Source organism: Pundamilia nyererei, unplaced genomic scaffold (genome assembly GCF_000239375.1).
Source record: "Pundamilia nyererei isolate P.nyererei 1_Seehausen unplaced genomic scaffold, PunNye1.0 scaffold00145, whole genome shotgun sequence".
In the NCBI taxonomy this organism is placed as follows: Eukaryota; Metazoa; Chordata; class Actinopteri; order Cichliformes; family Cichlidae; genus Pundamilia; species Pundamilia nyererei.
Window position 1 is genome coordinate 214,380 of NW_005187546.1, and position 6,083 is coordinate 220,462.

Below are 6,083 nucleotides of genomic sequence, written 5' to 3' on the forward strand. Positions count from 1 at the left end.
GTACCTCTGGTGCAAATTACTGACCTCTGTCATCATTTTAAGTGGGGGAACTTGCACAATCGGTGGCTGACTAAATACTTTTTTGCCCCACTGTATTTATAATAGTAAAGTAAAACAAATTAACTGCTTATAAAACAAAACAGCTTAACATTACATTAACAAACATTTCTAAAATATTTGCAGGAAACAGGATCTTAAAATTTCATGTAATATATTTCATGTAATGTACAGTAGTAAATGTGAATATTAGTATTCCTCACATAGTCTTGTTATAGTGACAAAAATGTAACTGTAACTGATTATATATAAAGAATGTTGGGCATGTGATGTAACAGTGTGTCATGTTGTCACGTTTATTGACTGATTTTACAGTCCTGTTTCCCTGGCAACATTCCTAATTTTCTGACCAAAATCGACTGCAGTGGAACAGAAACTGTTACATCACTCGTAGGACGTACAGCAGCAGGTGTGGTGAATAAAGGGATCGATATTGTCTTATACTGTACAAATGCCAGTGCTTTCTGGATGTGGCTCCTTTTATTTGATTTCCTGCACAGTTCAAACACTGGAGTTGTGATCCAGCTTTGTCCGTTTTGTGGTGCTTGGGTTACTAGACAGCTAGCTGCTCTCTCTTTTTTCCTTCCTATCTGCCTACCAGAGGAAGTCGGGTCAGCGGTGGCTTGACATTAACGACACAGTTATTGATGGCTAATCTCAAACACAGAGACGCAATCAAACCCAGGGCCTTGTGAATGATGTTCCAAGAAAAGGTCAATGAAAAAGTGGATTCTTTCTGCTGTTCTCACATGTCTCTCTGTCTTTCTTTCATTTTATCTCAGTCTTGCTGCGGGGCTTCTGGTGGTGTATTGGCTCAGAGAAAAGGGGTGGGGATGAGGGGTCGGTAGAGAGGCTGCTATTTTCCTGCCAGGTTTTGTTCGTTTCGACAAATAATCCATGTTAATAAATGGCCCTTGAGGATGTCAAATGCGGCTGGAGGAAAAGGGGAGATAGAAAGGAAGGAAGAAAAGGAGTGTTTGTGTTAAATTAAGAGTGTTCACATATTGTCCAAAATGTTGTATCCAGCTAGAGATATTGGTTGAAAGTGCACCTAAAAGAGCCTTTAAGTTTGAGCTCCACAAGATTTTGAGGGATTCCCATTACCTGGTTGCTCTTTGAGTAACTGTTGTAGTTTATACAGAGGCATGTTTCAGATGGAGCACATACAGTATTTCCTTGTTGCTGTTTAGTAAGCAACTTAAGTAAGCTACTGTGTCAGGGCTCTGTGTGCGGGCAGGCGGAAAGGAGGATCCAAACGCAGGACTCAGACACTAACTTGAAACTCAAAAACCTCGGCTTTATTGCTTGTACGAAAACAAAACATGACGTGACGTGACGTGAACACGGACTATGGAGAACAGAAAAACACAGGCATAATCTGATGGTACGACGCGACACCAGGCATGGGAAAACACAGGGCTTAAATACACAGGGTAGTAATGAGGGAATGGGCAACAGAAGGGAGATACAGCTGGGGGAGATCAGGGCTAACGAGACGGGGGAGCTAAGCTGCACACACTAACATAAGACAAAGACTTTCACAATAAGACAGGAAACAAGAATTACTAAACCAGATGCAGACATGACACTGAGAGACAGACTAGACACTGAACAGAAACTGCAACACACATGAGAACCCAAAACCTAAGAACTGATCCCTCACCAAGAATAACAGAAACAGATCCATAATGATAATAATAAACAAAGCACCAGAACATCAGAAAACAATCCATAATGCAAAAATAAACCAAAACATAATAAACTCAAAATACTGGGTCCAACAGACCCAGAACCGTGACATACTGTGAGCAAACAAGTTCTTTATTTCCATTCTTAGTTGATAACGCAACACTTTTCCAGGTTTAACCCAGTGAGACAGTGAGATCCGAGTCATCACCTCTGATGACCCCAACCTGTACTTTCAGAATACATAGAGTGCTTAAAAGACATTTATCACACCACCACCTAAAGTAAGGTTTAAGCCAGCATTGGTAATTCAGTTTAATTTATGTTTATATAATGGTTAATCATCTAGTTTGTTCAAGCTATTAAATCTAATTGCTAAAACTGTTGTTGTCCAAAAGCAGAAAAAATAGTAAAGTAAATTATTATTATTTTGATTGAGATGAAAAATTATAGTTATTTACTTACTGGAGAGGAAAAATCATTTCAGTGATTGGATGTTATGCTTGATTAGTTTCTGTTAGTCCAGTGTGGCGGCTCAGATTTGAGCATAAAAATGTGAGTTCTGTGAATATTCCATAATTTTTAGTTTTAAACAAGTTTTTGACAGATTTCGAAAATATTTGTGTTTTTCGCTTTTTCAAAGTCTTGAGAGTTACCGGAACATGACCATAGTTCTCAGTTAAACACTTCAGAAAGTTATATCCATAGACAGTATTAGCCAACACTCAGAAGTTTTGTGATGTATCTGTCCAAAATTACAGATCGTAAATCATTGTGATGGCACAAAAGACCAGTGAAAATATCAGCTTTCATCTTTAATAGTTGTTGACATATTCATGTTCAAACGTTGCCACAGATTTCAAAGTGTAAAAAATAATTTGCAAGTGGGTCAAAGGATCATTTTTCAGAAATATATATTTTGAAAACTATTTGATATATGAAGCTAAAATCTCACAGGACTCTTTGTATATGTTCAGACCTTATACCATATTGCAACTTGAAGATATTTGAGCTGAAAATGTCCTAAAAATTGGCTGCATAACATGGAATTACCCACATATCGAAAACCCTTTAAAAAACTTATCTCAAAATAGTCCAGCTTGTCCAAAAAAACCCAACAAAACAAACAAAAAACACACATGTGAGGGTTGTTATCACTCAGGATGACTTAGCTCTGTGATAAAAAGGTAAAAGGTAGTGCAAATATGGTAAGCAACCTGCCTTTTGTCACTGTTAATGTTTTAAATGTTCTATATCAATGTTAGTTATGTTTTATGTCCTATGATGATTTATGTTGATTTTGCAGACAGTATAATAAAAAAATCCTTATGTTGATCCCTTTTTCTATAACTGGGCCTCTTTTTTTAGCATCAGAAAACACACTTGAGGCAGCTGCAATAGTAAAGTGTGGTTGGGGTTAATCAACAGCACACTTCCAGGTATTTCCAGGAGTTCCAGGTACCTCCAGGTAGTACCTGGACCCTGCATGTAGTCTCACCTCCTAAGCAATGCTGATATTCAGGTCTAGGAATTCATTCTCAGAGCGAATGATCTGATGATGGCTGCACTTTACATTTTAACTTTAGTGGCCAAAACCCATTACCTTATAAAACTGTCATGGTGGAATGTCGAGCAAGCAGCTGCTTAATTATGCATTCAGTAGATGTGGAGCAGCATTACAATTCATCTGGAGTTTCAAGCCTGCAGATCAATACAAATTCTCTTTTTACTTCTGTTTTTAAACTCTGTCAACTTTTAATGGTAATATCTGAATATAGACCGACTTAATGCTGCAATAGGTTCACCAGCTAGTCTTTGACTGTGTTAGCTGGGCAGGTAACATACATGTAGCTTACAACTGAAGATGCAAATGAGTGAAACTGGAGGCAGCAATGTGACTGAAATATACCATTCACACAGATAGCTCCACTCTAAGTAAACATATGCAGCACTAAGTGTTGTGTTAACAAATGTGACAAAAATGAGCAAAATTCAAAGTGAAGACACATTTCCTGTATGCTTTTTGAGTTATTTTGACACACAGTGTTGTATCAGATATATTTTTGTGCAAGTTTTTGTGCCAGCAAACTAAATAGTTTTTTCCACAGTTAATTTCAGAAGTTATTTTAGTGTTATTTAACTGCAGTGACCTTGGTGCTTTTCCAAGTGTACACCACTGTATTGTATTATACAGTACTTCTTTATTCTTTCTAAGTCACACTCGAGTCCTCTTTTGCTGGAGTCCACCCATAACTCATCTGTGTGAAATCACGTTATATCAAGTTCCTTGACCTCGTTTAACAAGTGATCTTTAAAAAGCTGTAAAATGACAAAGTGAACTGCAGAGGCTGTCCCTCAGGTCTGCAGTGGCAAAAGTAGTGACTGATGCCAGTGTAAATGCTCGGGCTCTAAAGTACTGTATTTGTTATGGGTGCGTAATGTGGTCTCTAATGTTTGTGTGGCAGAGAGTGTGTGGATGTGGGGACATCAACACTCTGGCTGAATAACTACATGTAGTCAGCCAGTCAGCGTTCTTTTGCAGAGCGGTCACTTGAACACTAACTAAGCTGCACCCATGTGGGAAATGTAAGCACACAGGATTTGCCACGGAAGCTGTGATTTTGTCTTCGCTCAAGAAAAAAAATAAGTTAAATAATGTGCAAAAGGCCAAGGAAACAAACAAGTGAGAAAGTGCATGAAAACAGTTTAAACACAGTAAAACACCTGCGATATCTGACAGTATTTTACTGTGTTTAATGGGACAAATTGTGTATCTCAACGTGTATTTGTGTCTACATAATGCCACACATGTCGCCCTACATTTAAAGCATGTTGAACTCTTGTAGCTCCTTCTGTGCTGAGGGGAAAGGAGGTGATATGTTCGAGTGTTCGATCACGGCATTGCGAATAGGCACCTCTCAATGTTGACGAAACATTACCACGAGCACTATCACGTGTATGATAATGACATAATAAGAAACCCTGAGTGCAGGGTTTCTCTGAACCACTGGATGGCACTGCTCCTCCTCCCACAGTTTCATTTCACCCACCACTCCCTCCCACCATGTAGTCTGTTTCTCTCTCTCTCCCTCTCTCTCTTGCCCTTTCCTTACGTCTCCTTATCTTGTGTAGGAGGAAGATTAGAATCGCCAGAGAGCACAACGAGGATTACCAGATCAATATCGGGGACAATCTTTCTCTCCCATCTCTTTTACATGGTCTATCCCTCCGTTTCCTTCTCCTCTCAGGCTCTGTCACTCACTCGCTCTCTGTGGTTAATTCCTATTTTCACCCTCTGCCCTTCAAGTCACTCATTGCTTCTGGGTGAGAGAGAGAGGCAGAGAGAAATAGAAGGAGAGAGGGATAGCAGGGGGTTGGGGGTGAGGATGGGGGGAGCACCGATAATAAAGGAGACAGATACAGCTGAGTGAGATGGGGACAGAGATGAGAGATTTAGTTTCCTTTCACTCCACGGATGCTATTGATCCACTCTAACCTGCTTGCACACACACTCATAATGGGCAGCACTCTTAATTCATTACACAATGCTAAACAGGCTGAGCTGAGGCTCGGTGAGGCAGCATATAACCCATTTTATACACAGATAGGTGAGTGGCGCTGATGAAAAACACCTAAAGGTATTTTTCTGTCCTCTCAGACCGACTTGGGGCCTGAAGGAGGGGAGAGGAAAACGGAGAGGAGAGACGGAAAAGTCGGAAATAAACGCACAGGTGCACAGATCCATACAGGTTTAAAATAACAAGTGGAACGGAGGAACCTTGTTTGTCCACTTCCAGGGTGCACGGAGAGGTGGTAAATGAAATCCCACGAAAAGGAGATTAGTCAATAGACTCAGGTAAACACTTATAGATATAGTGCAGCGCGTGTATGTGTGTATGTCGTGGGGAGGGCGGTGGGGTTGGGGGACTCATCTTTTATGTATGAGTGTTTGTTTAGCTGCACTTGCAGCTGTGCCTGGGTTGCTTCCCATTCTCGGTCAGACACGACTTTCTCTTGCCATAATTAAACACAGTGCTCCATTTAAAACTGTCTGACTGTCAACACGCAATGTTTACATTATAAAATGTCCCAACAACACATTCACAAACAGAGGAACATGACATTTGGTGAAATGACAGTAAAAAAAACCAACAAACAGGAAATTATCTCATTACTTTTGCTGGGGCTCAGAGTTAATCGCATGAATGGACTTGCACACTTGTCTGTTTGCTTGCGTGTTTGCACATGGGTTTGCATGTGTGAACACTGTGTGTGTGTGTGTGTGTGTGTGTGTGTGTGTGTGTGTGTGTGTGTGTGTGTGTGTGTGTGTGTGTGTGTGT